Source organism: Phocoena sinus, chromosome X, assembly GCF_008692025.1.
Source record: "Phocoena sinus isolate mPhoSin1 chromosome X, mPhoSin1.pri, whole genome shotgun sequence".
NCBI lineage: Eukaryota > Metazoa > Chordata > Mammalia > Artiodactyla > Phocoenidae > Phocoena > Phocoena sinus.
Window position 1 is genome coordinate 36162488 of NC_045784.1, and position 18872 is coordinate 36181359.

The following is an 18872-nucleotide window of genomic DNA, read 5'->3' on the forward strand; positions in this document are numbered from 1 at the left end:
CCAAAGGAAACCATTTTATTATATCTCACAACTCAGAATTCAGGCAGGGCTCGGCTGGGCAATTCTTTTTTTTTACTTTTAATAAATAAATTTATTTATTGGCTGCATTGGGTCTTCGTCGCTGCGCGCGGGCTTTCTCTAGTTGCGGCGAGCGGGGGCTACTCTTCCTTGCGGTGCGCGGGCTTCTCGTTGCGGTGGCTTCTCTTGCTGCGGAGCACGGGCTCTAGGCATGTGGGCTGCAGTAGTTGTGGCACACGGGCTCAGTAGTTGTGGCTCGCGGGCTCTAGAGTGCAGGCTCAGTAGTTGTGGTGCACGGGCTTAGTTGCTCCACGGTATGTGGGATCTTCCCGGACCGGGGCTCGAACCCGTGTCCCCTGCATTGGCAGGCGGATTCTTAACCACTGCGCCACCAGGGAAGTCCCTGGGCGATTCTTTTGCTCCTCCTGGCATCGCTGTGATCACTCAGTGGTATTCGCTGGCTGCTTGGCTGGTCAGGAAGGTCAAGGTGGACCATGACGAGTGCCTGGGCAGGAAAGCCTAGAACGTTTGGGTCACTGGGCTGCACTCCTTCTTTATGCCACTCCGGACCCCTCCAGTAGGTGAGTGTGACTTTGTACGTGGTGACTGTAAGAGTGAGCGCTGCAAGAGACAGGAATTGGAAGCTGCCGATCTCTTGAGGCCTGGGCACCAAAATGGGCACAGCATCCCTTCTGCCGTACTCTATTCGTCAAAGAAGTCACAAAGGGGCTTCCCTGGTGGCACAGTGGTTGAGAGTCCGCCTGCCGATGCAGGGGACCTGGGTTCGTGCCCCGGTCCGGGAGGATCCCACACACCGCGGAGCGGCTGGGCCCGTGAGCCATGGCCGCTAAGCCTGCGCGTCCAGAGCCTGTGCTCCGCAACGGGAGAGGCCACAGAAGTGACAGGCCCGCATACCACACACACGCACAAAAAACGAAGTCACAAAGGCCACCCAGATTGAAAGGGGGTGCAACAAGAGCCTAGTCTCTGTCCTATCTGTGGGAGGAGTGTGAAAGCATGGGTGGCCAGCTTGAATCTGTCACCTCTCCTATCTGCTGGGAATCGTGAGAGATGCTGTTAAGTAAAAGAGCGAATAACACGACTACTGCTATTTCGTTCCCTTTTTCCTTCCTCTGGGTTAAGTCCAGATCTGGGGGTAGACTTTCCCATTTCCCCAAGTTACTCGAGAAATTCTGCTTGACATCGTAGTGGGGGTGAGTGCAGCAGGAAGATGAGAGACAGAATCTGGGCAGCGCAGGGCTACTCTTAGGAGGTCACGTGGGCTGGGGTGTGAGATCCAGGAGAGAAGACACTGCAGCTGAGATGACCGTGGCGAGGAAGGGCGTGCGGGGGTAGGGTGGCAAAGAGGAAGGCGCTGTGGCGATCCTCGGGAAGGGAGGACCTTGACGTCTGAATCTGAGTTCCTTCTAAAAGCAGAGCCTGAAAATGAAGCCTTGGGTGCAGGGAGTTCCTTTGGGAAGTGACCCCCAGGAAGCACGGTGAGGGGGAGGGGAAGGAAACCAGTGAAGGGTGAGCTGAGGGGCAGGTGGGCTTCTGGGGCTCAATCGTGCTGGAGCCCCCGGGAGACTCTGCAGGAGCCACTCCAGAGTTGTCGACTGAAGAGCAGCGAAGCTGCGCTATGTATACACCAGATTCCTTCCGTCGTTGATCAAGGGTTGATCCTAGTGTCTTAAGCTTCCAGTACTTTTGCCCCACTCTGCACTGGTGACCATGCCAGGATAGTCACTGTGTCCAGGAGCTGCCTGTTGGTGGCCTCCAGGGTGGCTATGAAGGTCTGCCGAGATGGTTTATGATGAGAATTCCTAGTCCCTTTGCGTGGGACATGGACAGGGCCTCTGCCTCACACGCCTCCAGGGGGCGCCCGTCACATTGTCTTTCATGTGAAGGGTGCCTCCCTGGATGTGCCCTGTAACCCCCCCTCCTCCACCTTCCCACGAATTCATCCTTACAACCCACAAGGCCCACGAATGCTTTGGGGGCCAGCAGATTCTCTCTGAGGTACGTAACGAATGCCAAGTCCTAAGTCAGGGTCGGCTCTGGGCCAAAACAAAGACGCTGATGGGGACAAGTGGTGCATGCGGTTACCCCGTACTGGTCTCCGTGCGGCACAGAGTCCAGGAAGAAGGGGAAAGAAGCACCTTCACAAACACCAGGCCAACCTCTGGGACCCCTTTTCGTGTTTTCCAGTGCTTAAGAAACACATGGAGTACTTAATCCACTGAGGGCAGACCAAGTTAGCAGGTTCGTTCACCCTTTGGGGAGAAAGTGACTTGACCCCTCTGAGTTTGTCTCCCCATCTAGAGTCATCTCTGAGGCCCCTTAATACCCTAGCAGGCTGTGATCTGTGATTCTACAGGGAAGGAGTGAGACGATGCGTCTCAGTGAACACTGGGAAGTTAAAAGTACTGTACAAACTGAAAGCTTTCATGCGATTGTAACTGTTATGGCAACACAGAGAGCTCTGTGGAAACAGCCTCCACCTCGGTTTATGCTCCTCCTGTAGGAGCCCTGACCCCACGCTCCATCACCCTGCCTCCCAGACTCCTAGCAGGATCTCTGTGTCCTTGGTTACTCCTTGAAACCTATGTTGAGAGACTCTGCCTTTCTAGTGGTCTCTTCCTGACAGGGGAAGAGGGCACCCCAGACCCCTAGTTCATCCATATGCCCTAGGATGCCTCGGGCCACACCACAAAGGGCCCATTCACCAGTTCATGCCCATTACTGCATTCTGCGTGGACTCTGATGGGCGTGTTGAGACAGGCAGGCCTTTTTGTTCCAATTGCCCTCGGTTAGGGGGCCTTTTCCAAGGCCCTGATTCTAAAATTATCTCTAGACTGCCTCCTTAGGATGCTCTTGGCTGCGGGTGACAGAAACCCCTAAGACAGGAAGAGCTCCAAGATGATACTTCAAGGCTCCTCTCCTCTCCTCTCTAGTCTTCTCAGCTCTGCCTTTCTGGGTATGTGTGTTCAGTTTCAGCCTCCAACTGGTCCCAAAAAGGCTGCTGAAGTTCCAGGCATCACATGCAGGTCCACAATCTCTAATAGCAAAGAACAGGCCCTTCCAGCCAGAAATGATATTCAAAATATTCAGCAACCAGTACAGCAGGGTATGGACCAGTGGGAAGAAACTCTAGCTATACTGGCATGGGCCTGCTGAATGTCAGTGTTTCCAAGGTTGCTTCTGTAAGAGGAAGGAGGGCCCCCACCAGAATTAGCTCATAGCTCATTGGCCGGCAGTGGATCACATGACCCCACCAGTTTCTGGGGTTTAGAATGGTAAAGATTTTGCCATGAATTGGGGATGGAATCCCCTTTCTTTTCTTTCTTTTTTTTTTTTTTTTTTTTTTTTTTTGCGGTACGCGGGCCTCTCACTGTTGCGGCCTCTCCCGTTGCGGAGCACAGGCTCCAGACGCGCAGGCTCAGTGGCCATGACTCACGGGCCCAGCTGCTCCGCGGCATGTGGAATCTTCCCGGACCGGGGCACGAACCCGTGTCCCCTGCATCGGCAGGCGGACTCTCAACCACTGCGCCACCAGGGCAGTCCCCCATGTATCTATACTTTTTCAAATTCTTTTCCCATTTAGGTTGTTACATAACGTTGAGCAGACTTCCCTATGCTATACAGTAGGTCCTTGTTGGTTATCCATTTAAAATATAGCAGTGTGGGGCTTCCCTGGTGGTGCAGTGGTTAAGAATCCGCCTGCCAATGCAGGGGACACGGGTTCGAGCCCTGGTCCGGGGAGATCCCACATGCCGCGGAGCAACTAAGCCCATGCGCCACAACTACTGATCCCGTGCGCCTAGAGCCCTTGCTCCACAACAAGAGAAGGCGCCGCAATGGAAAGCCCGCGCACGGCAACGAAGAGTAGCCCCCGCTCGCCACAACTAGAGAAAGCCCGCGCGCAGCAACGAAGACCCAATGCAGCCATAAATCAATCAATTAATCTAAAATATATATATATATAGCAGTGTGTACATGTCAATCCCAAACTCCCTATCTTCACTCCTAAATCTTGAGTGTGATTCTCCAAAGAGCAAAGACATTTGCTTACATAATCACAGTACAATGATCACATTCAGGAAATTGAACATTAATGCAATACTATTATCTAACACAGAGCAGATATTCACATTTCACCAGTTGTCCTGAAATTGTGCCCTTTAGTGATTGCTCTGCTCCAGGGTTTTATCCAGGATCACATGTTATTTCCGGCCACCTGGTCACTTCACTCCCGTTCAGCCTGGACCAGCTCTCAGCCTGACCTTTGTTGTTCCCGATACTGACAGTTTTGAAAAGTACAGCCCCTTTTTGCAAAATGTCACTCCGTTCGGGTGTGTTTGATGTTTTCTTATGGTTAGATTCAACTGAGCATCTTGGTTTTGCCCCTTTGCTGCTTTCTGCAACTGAAAGTGGGAGAGCCTAGGATAAGGTTCATCGAAGAGGGCTTGTGACCAACCAGAATTTCTGCGCAACTGCCTGCCTTTCTACCTCTCCCTTGCTCACACCCCGTCTCCCCTTCTCCTTGGGCTTAATTGATAGGTGAATTAATGAATGTTTGGCCAGGCGGGGGGAGGCCAGGAGGCTGTTGAGAGCCTGCAGAGCTTGCTTTTTAGGTAAGGTGGGGATGAGTCTGCCAGCAGCCTTCCAGTGACAAGGGCGTGATGGATTTCCCCCCATTCTTTTGATATCAGTGCTTTTGTTAGTTTGCATTTTATTCAGTGCCTTTTCTCTCGGCAACTCAAGGCCTTTCGCAGAGTCTTACGTAACGAAAAATAATTCTGCAAGGTAGGCAGGCCGGGCAAGGCCACAATACGTAAACCACATTCCTTATACACACACGCAGCGGCCTTGCTGGGGCCCATCTGTGTTGTGGCAGCGACATTTGTGGCACTTAGAGACCATAAGGGAGCAAAGACATAGGCAGAGGGGGATGCGGTTGCCTTTGCTAAGCCCCAAGGAGGCCCCTCTCCCTGTGCTTGGGTGACTGACTCTTGAATAAGAAAAGGGGGGACTTTAAGAGAGAGAGGTAAGGGAGGGAGGAATGATCAAAAGGAAGGAGTCAGTACATACAGGAAAAGGTGCTCAACAACCTTGGTCATCGGGAAATGTAAATTCAAACCACTCTGAGATCATAGTATACCCATCAGAATGACTAATACGTCAAAACTAATACTAAGTACCGGTAAGGATGGGCAGCGACTGGAACTTCATAGGCTGCTGATTGGCTAGAACTTGGCACAGCCATTATGGAAAACTGAACGGTAACCACTAAACCGACCAGATTCTCACCCTATGACCCAGCAGTTTCCCTCCTGGGGAAATACCCACAGATGAGTACATACGTTCACTAAAAGACCTGCAAAATAACGTTCATCACACTATTCCATTAGCCCCGAACTAGGGACTCCCCAAATGTTCATCAGAAGTACAAAGGATAAATAAAGTGTGGTGCGTTTATGTTGTGGGATATTATGCAGCAGTGAAAAAGGACAAGGTACTTCTTTGTATAATATATAGGCACTCTCATGTACAGAATGTGGAGTGAAAGAAGACAGGCAATAAAGACCGAATTCTGCATAATTTTATCTACATAAAGTTTAAAACCAGGCTAAAGTAATCTGTGGGGGCAGAAATGAGAAGAGTGGTTACCTACTGACTGGGAGACATGAAGGGGCCATCTGGGGTGCTGGTAACGGTCTGTATCTTGACCTTGGTGCTGAAGAACACGTGAGCTTACTTTGTAAAAATTCATTGAGCTGTACACTGATGACGTGATACTTCAAAAGAGTTTACAATAAGGCAGGGAGGAGGAAGAGTAAGGGAAACACAGATGTGTCTCTGTTGGCGAGCAGGTTGGATTCCACTAACTGTCCTTGAATCCATTTGTTCCTTTATCCAAAGGGACCACCACTCACTCCACCTGTTTGTGGCAGCAAAGGTAGTATACCTTTTTATTTTCTGGCACTTAGCTTTCCATCAAAGTTTGTGGGCCAAAATTTCAGAAGCAGAGAAGCTTCTATTTAGAGCAAGGCTAAGGGCATTAGCGATTTATGACTTCATTCATTGATTCATTCATTCAGCCATCAAAGACAGGATGAGTTATGTGATTCTGGAAGCCTTTGGCTAGAACTATTCATTTCTAGATGTCCTCTCATCAGCAACAGGACATTTCAACCCATCTGGGGAAAAAGTCAGAGGTGGGATGGGGACTTTAAAAACTGCCTTCTAGCCCATGTTCCCTAGATTTCTGAACTGGGAGGCTAATTCCTGCCAGAGTGGAAGATGACAAGGTAGTGACAGCTTTGAAAGAGGGTGTACTAGTTTCCCAGGGCCCCCATAACAAAGTACCGCAAACTGGGTGGTGTCAACAACGGAAATGTCTTGTCCCATCGTTCTGGGGGCTAGAAGTCCAAGATCAAGGTGTGGGCAGGGTTGGTTCCTTCTGAGAGTGTGAGGGAGAATCTGTCGCAGGCCTCTCGCCTAGATTCTAGTGGTTTACTGGCAATCTTTGGCGTTCCTTGGTGTGTGTCTGTCTCCAAATTTCCCCTTTTTATAAGGACACCAGTCATACTGGACTAGGGCCCACTCTAATGACCTCATTTTAACGTGATTACCTCTGCAAACCTTATATCCTAATAAGGTCACATTCTGAAGTCCTGGGGGGTTAGGACTTCAACATACAAGCATATCTCATTTATTGCACTTCGCTTTATTGTACCTCACAGATACTGTGTTTTTTACAAATTGAAGGTTTGTAGCAGCCCTCGGTTGAACAGTGCCATTTTTGCAATAGCGTTTGCTCACTTCGTTTCTCTGAGTCGCATTTTGGTAATTCTTGCAATATTTCAAACTTTTTTTTACTGTTATTGTATTCATTATGGTGATCTGTGATCAGTGATCTTGGGTGTTACTATTGTCATTGTTTCGGGGTGCCACGAACCGCACCCATGTAAGATGGCGAACTTAATCGATAAATGTTGTGTGTGCGTTCTGATTGCTCCACTGCCTGGCCATTCCCCCATCTCTCCCCTTCTCCTTGGGCCTCCCTATTCCCAAGACACAACGATATCAAAATTAGGCCAATGAATAACCCTACAGTGGCTTCTAAATGTTCAAGTGAAAGGAAGGGTCGCATGTCTCTGACTTTAAATCAAAAGCTAGAAATGATGAACTTAGGAAGGCACGTCGAAAGCCAAGATAGGCCGGAAGCTAGGCCTCTTGCATGAAACAGTTAGCCAAGTTGTGAATACAAAGGAAAAGTTCTTGAAGGAAATCAGAAGTGCTACTCCAGGGAACACACAAATGATAACACAGCAAACAACCTTATTGCTGATATGGAGAGTGTTCTAGTGGTCTGGATAGAAGATCAAACCAGCCACAATATTCCCTTAAGACAAAGCCTAATCCAGAGCAAGGCCCTAACTCTCTTCAATTCTGTGAAGGCTGAGAGGGGTGAGAAAGCTGCAGAAGAAAAGTGTGAAGCTAGCAGAGGTTGGTTCATGAGACTGAAGGAGAGAAGCTGTCTCCAGAACATCAAAGTGCAAGGTGCAGCAGCAAGGGCTGATATAGAAGCTACAGCAAGTTACCCAGAAGATCCAGCTAAGACCATTAATGAAAGTGTTTACACCAAACAACAGATTTTCAGTGTAGACAAAACAGCCTTCTATTGGAAGAAGCTGCCATGTAGGACTCTCATAGCTAGAGAGGAGAAGTCAGTGCCTGGCTTCAGAGGACAGGGTGACTCTCTTGTTAGGAGCTAATGAGGCAGCTGGCACCTTAAAGTTGAAGCCAGTGCTCATTTACCATTCCGAAAATCCCAGGAGCCTGAAGAATTATGCTAAATCTGCTCAGCCTCTGCTCTATAAATAGAACAACAAAGCCTGGATAATAGCACATCTGTTTACAACATGGTTTACTGAATATATGGAGCCCACTGTTGAGACCTACTGCTCAGAAAAAAAAGATCTGTTTCAAAATATTACGGCTCATTGACAGTGTACCCAAATGCTCTGATGGAGATATGCGGCGAGATTCATGTTGTTTTCATGCCTGCTAACGTAACATCCATTCTGCGGCCCATGGATCGAGGAGTCATTTCGACTTTCAAGTCTTATTATTTGGGAAATACATTTCATGAGGCTCTAGCTGCCACAGATACTGATTCCTCTGATGGATCTGGGCAAAGCCAATTGAAGACCTTCTGGAAAGGATTCACGCCACGGACACCCCAACCTTCAGCTACTACCACCCTGATCAGTCAGCAGCCGTCAGCATAGAGGCGAGACCCTCCACCAGCAAAAAGGTTACGACTCACGGGAGATTCGGATGATGGCTTGCGTTTTTGGAGCAATGACGTATTTTTACATTAAGATATGTGCATTTTTAAAGACGTGCTATTGCACCACTTAACACATTATTGCCCGGGGGATTTTTGCAGAAACTAACGCCTGTGGCCGGCGATTTGTTCTGTAAGTGAATATTGAAACACCCGCGTCTGAGTAAATATCAACAACTTTTTTTGCACTTAATGTATTTATTTGAAACTTTGCACATGTCTTACTAAAGCATTCTAATATTTCGTTAGAGTGTGATAGGCGGTATAGCAGGCACCTCTGTGCAGGGAAACAGAACATCTATTACAAATATACCGTGTTTCACTGTGCTTTCCCCTGGAAGAGCAGACTCTAAACTTTCTGGCGGCTTTTTTTTTTTTTTTTTTAGTCCTGTGGGTATTATTTCCTCTAGAAGATGTTCATTTATTTTACCTGATGGTCGACAGGGTGGGTCTTTGCAGGGGGCTCTTTCAGAAATGCCACAAGAAGGACCAGGTGCGGGACTACCACTACGTTCACCAGGATTGTCAGTTACCCATTCTCTAGCTACTGCTAACAAGAATTGCTTGTAAGACTTTTTATTCTGTGCACTAAGACTCCAATAAATTTTTTTTTTTTTTTTTTTTTTTTTTGCGGTATACGGGCCTCTCACTGTTGTGGCCTCTCCCGTTGCAGAGCGCAGGCTCCGGACGCGCAGGTTCAGCGGCCATGGCTCACGGGCCCAGCCGCTCCGCGGCACGTGGGATCTTCCCGGACCGGGGCGCGAACCCGTGTCCCCTGCATCGGCAGGCGGACTCTCAACCACTGCGCCACCAGGGAAGCCCAGGCTACAATAAATTTTAAACGCATTGAATACACCACAATTAATCAAATAGAAACCCACTTTCTTATACCATTTTTGAGTTTTCCAGAGGATATTGAAGTTTGCCAGATATTGATCAAATCGAACAACTCCTTTCACATATTTATTATACTCTAATATACATGTGGGCTTAGTTATCTGATGGCCAGTCCTCCTGTCTTCCTTTCCTGTAGATGCTGTGGAGGCGTCATGAATAATGTCGCCATGCGGACTAACCTCTTGTCTTTCCATATAAGACGAATCACTTCTCCCTTCTGTAAGAATGTCATTTCTCCCCTCTGTAGATTTTTAGCTTTCTCCTTTAATTGGTTTGGTAGACCACGACTCTCTCTTATAGTCCCACAAACTCTGGTTTTATTTTTCAACAATATTTCAGACGTGGACACACTGTTGTAAAGATTGTCTGGTTAATATGGTGCCATGAACCAAGATAAGGTTGTAGGACCGATAATATTGTTTCTTGCAGTTTCTTTCCTTCACCCGTGTAAATCTCAAGGTTGCATATATATCCAGTTTCACTTTTGCTAAGCACCACTGACCCAAATTCCATACCTTGTAAGTTTTCCGGGATTATAGGTTTTGAATCTGAGTCATCCTCTCCACTTTATCATTGCCTCCTCAAGTGATAGCCTTGTTTGGGTATATAGATCGATTGAAATTTTGGTAGAAAATAATACAAAAGAGATTTAACTTTTGAAATTCTGTCTGCAGGAAGTGGAGCTTCTGAGTTATCGTTAAAGTGAAGAAATGTCATTATTTGTTTGAACCTTCCTCTCGTCATAATCTTTGGAAAGGTAGGTGTTTCAAGTAAGGGATCAGTCGGCCAATATTCTTTCCAGTGTGACTTTCTTACTTGTCCCATCAAAATTACTAATCCAAGAAACTTCTCCGTGTCACTATTGGTTACATCAGTCCATTTTAAAGCCTTATCATACTTTTTATATGATTTTTCATTGTGTTGGTGACACAAGTTTGTTTGAGAAGCGACCAACTTGAAAAAGCCGTTCCCAAAATTAATTCTGTTGTTTCACTAACACTTTGCAGGTTATTACATTCAATAGTTACACCTGACACACCTGTAAAGTCTTCTAATTTTCGTGAAATGTGAAGTCTTCTAATTTTCAATCCAGTCTTCTGTAGAAGCAAAGGACCATTCTCCAGCACCGTGAGTTTCATTTTCACTTTCCGTATCAGAATCAATCACTAAGGTTTTTTGTCTTTTGTTTGGTCTAATATTCACATCGTCTGAATCAGAACTATGTTCTGAAGAACTGTCACCTTCTGAGATGCTAGTATATATGTTGCTCGGACAATCAGAGAAAGTATTGGTATCTGCATAAAATTCACCAGGAAATTTTTCTTCACTCCAAACTTTGCGACGCGTCATTTTTGAAAATTTTACGGTAGCAAACTTGCATTTATAGTATACACAAGGTTGGAACAGAAACCTAAAGGAGCAAAATGTGAATGATAGTGAGAATCATAAGTTGTATAATGGACCCTTGATCAATTTTAAGCTCTAACAGCTTCGCATGGTGATGTTAATTGTATCACTCTCTAAAAACGTATTGATATGTCTCCGGTCAATAAGGTTCGGGTAGCAAAAGATGTATTAATACGTCTCCGGTCAGTAGATTGTTAATTGACTATAGTATAGTGTAAACGTAACTTTCATATGCAATGGCAAACCAAAAATGGGTGTGACTTGCTTTATTGTAATATTCACTTCATTGCGGTGGTCTAGAGCCAAACCCAAAGTATCTCCGAAGTCTGCCTGTATGTTTTGGTGGGGGATACAATTTAGCCAGAGGGGATGACTCCATTCAACACTGTCCTTCCCTGTCCCTACACTGTGTCTGGCTGATGAGGGACTGGTAGCTTCTTTTTCTTTTTAAATTTAATTTTCATTCTATATTGGAGTATAGTTGATTTACAATGTTGTGTTAGTTTCAGGTGTACAGCAAAGTGATTCAGTTATTCATATACATATATCCATTCTTTTTCAGTTTCTTTTCCCATATAGGTTATTACAGATTATTGAGTAGAGTTCCCTGTGCTATACAGTAGGTCCTTGTTGGTTAACTATTTTATATATAGTAGTGTGTATATGTTAATCCCAATTCGTAATTTATCCCTCCTCCCACCTTTGGTAACATAAGTTTGTTTTTGAAGTCTGTGAGTCTGTTTCTGTTTTGTAAATAAGTTCGTTTGTATCATTTTTTCAGATTCCACATATAAGTGATATCATGTGATATTTGTCTTTCTCTATCTGACTTACTTCACTTAGTATGGTAATCCCTAGGTCCATCCATGTTGCTGCAAATGGCATTATTTCATTCCTTTTCATGGCTGAGTAATATTCCATTGTATTGGACTTCCCTGGTGGTGCAGTGGTTGAGAGTCCACCTGCTGATGCGGGGGACACGGGTTCGTGCCCCGGTCTGGGAGGATCCCACATGCCGTGAGCGGCTGGGCCCGTGAGCCATGGCCGCTGAGCCTGCGCGTCCGGATCCTGTGCTCCGCAACGGGAGAGGCCACAGCAGTGAGAGGCCCGTGTACCGCAAAAAAAAAAAAAAAATTCTGTTGTATTTATGTACCACATCTTCTTTATCCATTCTGTCAATGGACATTTAGGTTGCTTCCATGTCTTGGCTATTGTGAATAGTGCTGCAGTGAACGTTGGGTGCATGTATCTTTTCGAATTATGGTTTTCCCTGGATATATGCCCAGGAGTGGGATTGCTGGATCATATGGTAGTTCTATTTTTAGTTTTTTTAAGCAACTTCCGTACTGTTCTCCGTAATAATTGTACCAATTTACATTCCCACGAACAGTGTAGGAAGGTTCCCTTTTCTCCACGCCGTCTCCGCATTTATTGTTTGTAGACTTTTTAATGATGGCCACTCTGACCAGTGTGAAATGATACCTCATTGTAGTTTTGATTTGCATTTCTCTAATAATTAGTGACGTTGAGCAGCTTTTCATGTGCTTTTTGGCCATCTGTATGTCTTCTTTGGAGAAATGTCTATTTAGGTTTTCTGCCCATTTTTTATTGGGTTGTTTGTTTTTCTGATATTGAGCTGCATGAGCTGTTTGTATATTTTGGAGATTAATCCCTTGTTGGTTGCTTCATCTGCAAATATTTTCTCCCATTCTGTGGGTCGTCTTTTTGTTTTGTTTACAGTTTCCTTTGCTGTGCAAAATGTTTTAAGTTTAATTAGGTCCCATTTGTTTTTATTTTTATTACTCTGGGAGGTGGATCCAAAAAGATATTGCTGCGGTTTATGTCAAAGACTGTTCTGCCTATGTTTTCCTCTAAGAGTTTTATAGTATCCGGTCTTACATTTAGGTCTTTAATCCATTTTGAGTTTATTTTTGTGTATGGCATTAGAGAATGTTCTAGTTTCATTCTTTTAATGTAGCTGTCCAGCTTTCCCAGCACTACTTATTGAAGAGACTGTCTTTTCTCCATTGTATTGTCTTGCCTTCTTTGTCATTGATTAATTGACCATAGGTCAATTGACTTGCCTTCTTTGTCATTGATTAATTGACCATAGGTGTCTGGATTTATTTCTGGGCTTTCTGTCCTGTTCCATTGATCTATATTTCTGTTTTTGTGCCAGTTCTGTTTTTGATGACTGTAGCTTTGTAGTATAGTTGAAGTCAGGGAGCCTGATTCCTCCAGCTTCATTTTTCTTTCTCAGGATTGCTTTGGCTATTCGGGGTCTTTTGTCAGTAACTTGTTAAGCATGTGGGGAGGGGAAAATGGTTGGCCTGAAGAAGAATTAAAGTGTCCCCCAGAGAGAAGGAGGAAAAGCTATGGAAGCATCATCATGGCTGCAGGCACAGGCTCAGAAGCCAGGCAGGTTTTGGTTCAAATTCTGGTTCCATGTATGGACCCCCACTCTTATTGTATGACCTTGAACAAGTTAAAGTTAGGTTCTTTAAGCCTCTGTGTCCCCATCTCTAAAGTTGGGACTCGACTTCCCACTTCCCAGGGTAGTCCTAGGGCTCAGCTTCGATCGTACATGTAAGGTGGATTATGCTGGGCTTCATGCCGGACAGCACATAAGACAAGCGAGGAGTTATTGTTTGGTCCTGGAAGAGACTCAAGGAGGGCAGAAACGTTCAGTCGGGGCTGTAGTAGCTGTGGAGAGAGCAGTTTTAAAATGATTAACCATTTTTTCAGTGATTTAAGGCATATAGGGGTCTGTTTTTTAAAATGCAAACCCCGTAGAAGGGTTCAAGGTGAAAAGGGCCTCTCCGCAGTATATGCCCTAGGCCTTCAGGCCCACATCCCTAGAATTTTTTTTGGTACACAGATGGGACCACAGCAGATGCTATCTGTCGTACCCACTCACCTCCCCTGGATCACCCCCACCCACTCCCAGAGGCACCTGCAGACATTTCGATCAAAGTTTACCTCTTCCTGTATCTCTCTGCATCAGGATGATGGCTGGCCAAGGAGATATCTGCTGGAACTTGGGGTTGGCTGGAAGTAAGTGTCCAGGAATGAATGCCCCTCGACCAATGAAGGACTGGAGTTGGTGGATAAATACCCCAGCTTCCTAGCCCCTTGGTGGCGTGATCCTGAGGCACGTTCCACACAGACCCTTAGAGGGTCCCCACGGGACTGAGCCCCAGATGCCTACAGCAGGAACCCACTCACTGATACAGCCTTTATCGGCATCCCCCCTGCCCTGTCTTGCCTCCCTCTTCCTCACTGTGCTTCCTGGATCACCTCCCAAATAATGACATGTGCCCAGATTCTTGTCTCAAGGTCTGCTTTGGGGGAAATCCAGCGAAGACTGGGACAATACTGTCGCACACTGGTCTGCACGGAACATTCTTCAGCCAGCAGTATGGCTCCCAGGTCTTTTCCCATCAGCACATACTGAAGGTCTGTTTATCATTCGAAAGTCTGGGTGCGCCATATTTAATTTAGCCAGTCCTCTTCCGATGGACATTTAGGTTGCTTCCAGGTTTGGCCTGTTATGAACAGTGCAGCCATGAGCAGCTCCGTGCACGTATCTTTCTGCAAATGGGCAAATCGATCTGAAGGATTACTTTCTAGAAGTCCAATTGCTAGGTCAAAAGCTAAGGGAACAGTTTAGCTCAGGACCCAAGGGTGGAGCTGGAGTTCAAGATTGGAGGTGACAGCAGTAGAGTGGCTCAAGCCTGGGGACACTGTTTGCAGTAAGGAACCAGCATGCCTGAAGAGGGCCTGCCCGCCAGGAGATTCTACCCAAGGGTTTCTGTGCATTTGCAGGGGGCTTCTGTGTGCTCTTTATGCTGGGTGGTGGGCCCACTGCGGCAGAAGGGGCTTCCCTTCTGCTTCCCCTGGAGTCAGTGTTTCCAAGAAGAATCCCACCGTCCGTTTCACCTGCCCACAGCCCGCTGCCACGTTCATGCCATATAGTTGTTTCTCGAGCCAAAGTCTCCATTATTCAGACGAAGAACGACTTGTTTTGAGAGAACGCACTTCTGAGATCTTCCTTCCGGCTGATGAAATTAATTTTGAAGGCAGGAGGAATCGGGGAGGAGGCCAGGAACGAGTCCACAGCACACGCAGGGAGTGTTTTCTATAATGTGGTGGCTCTTTCCACTCGTGTACACTTACAGCCTGTGCAGGAAACAAATTTTAAAAGCATCAGAATACTTCTTTGTTCTCCTCTCGAGTTATTTTCTGGCTGCTGGCTCCCTACTTGATCTCACCTTAAGATGCAGAGAAAGGTGCCCCAGACCTTGCACTGGGGACTTGAACTATCAGAGAGATGAGACGACCGAGGCTGGAAGCAGCAATGGCAACCACTGCTCGGCAGGTCAAGGTTAAGGGCAGAGAGGAGGGAAAGGAGTACTCTTTCCCTGTCTTTTCCTTTTTCTTCTCTCTCTGGTTTTTCCTTTTCATCCTCTTTGTTTCCCTTTGTCATTGGAGGCGGGGAGCAGGGGCAGAGACGACACACACCGCACAGCCGGGACTCATGTGGCCTTAGGGGATGTTCTCTCAGCTGCATGGGGACCATCCCACTCCTGGAGCTGTGAGTCATGGGGTCTGGAGAGGGAGGTGGCAAAGGGAGCTGGTCCTCCCTGGCTGTCATCAGACAGCCCACAGTTCTCTTCCTTCATATCCAAGGGAAGCCACTGTGGCTGAAGTGTGGCTGAGGAATCTCAGACGTGCATAGTCTCCAGGTGGCTGCAAATCCCGCCCCTCCCCCAGCTCCTGCTGCCCGTCTTTCGCGCTCCTGACTCCCCCGTTGAGAAGCAGTAGAGCAGCTGGGAACGGGGACTCCGGAGCCGCACCGTCTAGGCTAGAATCCCAGCACTGCCACTGACCAGCTCTGAGACCTTGGACGAGTTACGTAACTGCCCGTGCCTGTTTCCTCCTCTGGTTGCTGTGAGGGTCAGTGTTTGAGAACTGATTCTAACAGTGCCTGACGCATGCTCGGCACTGAGTATAAGAAGTGTTTGTTAAATTAAAGTGGTGGTGTGGCCCCCTGGCCTGTGAAATGTAGCAGCCTTGTACTGAAGGTTTGGAGGTGATGGTGGGCAGTCATAGGACAGTGAAGGACGAGAAGCCACCTAAGGACGGACACACCAAATCTACAGCTACACGTGGAACCGTTTCCTCAGAAAGCTAGCTGAGCGGCTCTTTCACGTCAGCAAACCAGAAAAGAGCCACATCAAGGAGGGAAGGACGGGACTTCCCCGGCAGTCCAGTGCTTAGGACTCTGTGCTTGCAGTGCCGGAGGCCTGGGTTTAATCCCTGGTTCGGGAATTAGGATCCTGCAAGCCGTGCTGCACAGCCAAAAAAAAAGGAGGGAAGGAAAGGCTGAGACACACTGTCACCATAAACCCCACCCTGGCATGGCGACCCACCATCAGGAGGGAACTCACAAGCCCGGAGCTTCTCCCTGAGGAGTGAAGGGTTTAAACCCCACATCGGGAACCCCAAATTTTAAGACCCGCACCGGAGGTATGAGTCCGCGAAACACCTGGCTTTGAATGCCTATGGGGCGCGCGCATCCACGAGACCCAAAGGTCCATAGCAAACCGAGAAAGAGCTCTCAAAGGGCCCATGTGCAGAAGGAACTTCAAAGTGAATGTCGCACAATATCCTGGCTGACTGCCCTCATTAGGCATCCAACTCTGGCCTCTGTCACCTAAGCCTCCGAGGGCTGCAGTTTTGCAGTTTACTTCCTCTCCCTTTTGAGACCTTTCTCCCTCCAACTCTCTTGCCCAAGCCTGGAGGAGTCTCCGCCTGCCTGCGGAAAACTCAAATTTCTCATCTCTCTGGTCCCAGAGCAAGTTATCTCCCTGTGTTCCAACTTCTCCATTCTGGGTGCTGGCCTGCTCTGGTCCTTCTTCGTGAAAACGTTGATGTGTTTTCCTGAGCAGAAGCCCCATCCACCCTGGGTCTCCATCCTTAGTGACCTATACGTGATCTTAGTTAATCCTTATGATGCTGAGTTCCGCTGTTACCCATTTTATAGCTGAGTAGATAATGACCTAAAGAGATTGTCACAAAACCACTTGGTCTAAGTGGTCTAATGGAGCTAAGGTTCAAACCCAGCTCTGTCTGCCTGCTCCTAACCATATAAGGACCCCGTATTGCCTTCCCATCCCCCAAAAAAACAATTTTAAAGGAGACCAGAATTTCTGTGCCTTACTCTCTGAGTGACCCTAGGTTCCGCTAAAAACACTATTGCTCCTACCACTATGCAAAACGGTATGGCGGTTTCTCAAAAATTAAAAATACAACTACCGGCTGATCCAGCAATTCCACTTCTGGGTATTTATGCAGAAGAGTTGAAAGCAGAGAAGAGAGATTTTTCACACCCATGTTCATAGCAGCATTATTCACGGTAGCCAAGAGGTGGATGCAACCCAAGTGTCCAACAAAGGATGAGTGGATAAACAAAATGTGGTCTGTCCACACAGTGGAATATTATTCAGCCTTAGAAAGGAAGGAAATTCTGCCATGTGCCGCTACGTAGATAAACCCCGAGAACGGTATGCTAAGTAAAATAAGCCAATCCCATAAAAACAGACTGTATGATTCCACTTGTATGAGGTAGCTTGAATGGTCAAATCCGTAGAGACAGAAAATAGAAGGGTGGTTGCCAGGCACTGGGGAGGAGGAGAAGAGGAGTTATTGTTCAGTGAGAACAGTTTCAGTTTTGCAAGATGCAAAAGTTCTGGAGATCTGTTGCACAACGGTGTGACTCTGCCCTGTCCCCTTAAAAAATGCTTGGTCAGTTTTCTGTGATGTGGTCTTTACTACAATTGAAAACTCTGAAAAATTAAAAAGAAAATTTTAAACATGGCTGCTTCTCAAATGCTCGACGTTTAACCCGCTCTCTGACCCTGCGTGGTTCTTTTGAAATCTCCTTTGGAGAGCACAAGTCCTGGACCGATAGATCTGACTCTACTGGGAAATTGCTAAAGCTTGCCCAGGCCATCTCCAGGCAAAATGTTTCTTTACACCTGCTCTGCCCAACTGTGCCGAGTTCGGAGAATCTTAACACGTTGGGGGTGTCAAGACCCTCTTAGAATGTGATAGAAGTTGCCACCCTCTCCCCACCTCCACACCCCGAATGCACACATGCAATGACACAAATCATTTTCCTCACGATTCAGAGGATTCCTTGATACCCTGGGGCCTCTCCATGGTCTTTGAAGGACCCCAGAATGAGATTCCCTGTGTCTCGCTCACATCACAGCGCCTCCCCTGATGGGTTCAAAGATTTCATTGTTAGTCATCTGCCTTCCCTCTCGGTGAAATCAGGGAAAGGGAGAGCTTCTTATAAAAAGGTTGCATGTGGCATCTCATTCTACCAGAACGGTGTTATATTATCTGTGTGATAAGTCACCGTAAGACATCTCTATGTGTACAGAGTAGTGTGTGTGTGTGTGTGTGTGTGTGTGTGTGTGTGTGTGTGTGTGTGTAAGTATAGCTACTCTAGGGGCAGTTAATTAGCATTTGGAAGAAACTAATCAGGAACCCAGACTCCAGAAGTGGCTACTGAAGTACTTCACATCTCCAGATCTAAATCTACACCAAAAAAAAAAAGAAAAAGGGCTTCCCCGGTGGCGCAGTGGTTGAGAGTCTGCCTGCCGATGCAGGGGACACGGGTTCGTGCCCCGGTCCGGGAAGATCCCACATGCCGCAGAGCGGCTGGGCCCGTGAGCCATGGCCGCTGAGCCTGCGCTTCCGGAGCCTGTGCTCCGCAACGGGAGAGGCCACAACAGTGAGAGGCCCGCGTACCACAAAAAAAAAAGGAAAAGAAATAAATTGACACCAGAAAGACCTTTAATTAGCACAGGTATCTTAGAAATATCAAGAAACATGGTTTAAGAACAAGGTCCTACTGTATAACACAGGAAACTATATTCAGTATCTTATAATCAACTATAATGGAAAAGAATCTGAAAAAGAATGGATCTATGTATACGTATAACTGAGTCACCTAGCTGGACATCTGAAACTAACACAACATTGTAAATCAGCTATACTTCAATAATAAAAAAAAGATTATGGGGGGACTTCCCAGGTGGTGCAGTGCTTAAGAATCTGCCTGCCAATGCGGGTGACACGGGTTCAAGCCCTGGTCCGGAGAAACTAAGCCTGTGCACCACAA

General features: G+C 47.0%; 1 protein-coding gene across 1 annotated transcript in view; it reads left to right on the forward strand.

Moving 5' to 3' along the window:
• Window positions 1–18872, forward strand: part of ATP6AP2 (ATPase H+ transporting accessory protein 2) — a 130717-nt gene that overhangs the window by 5041 nt on the left and 106804 nt on the right. Inside the window, exons 3-4 of the mRNA XM_032619070.1 lie at window positions 9946–10028; window positions 10279–10399. The gene's annotated coding sequence lies outside the window, so the exon portion shown is untranslated. The remainder of the gene's footprint in view (window positions 1–9945; window positions 10029–10278; window positions 10400–18872) is intronic.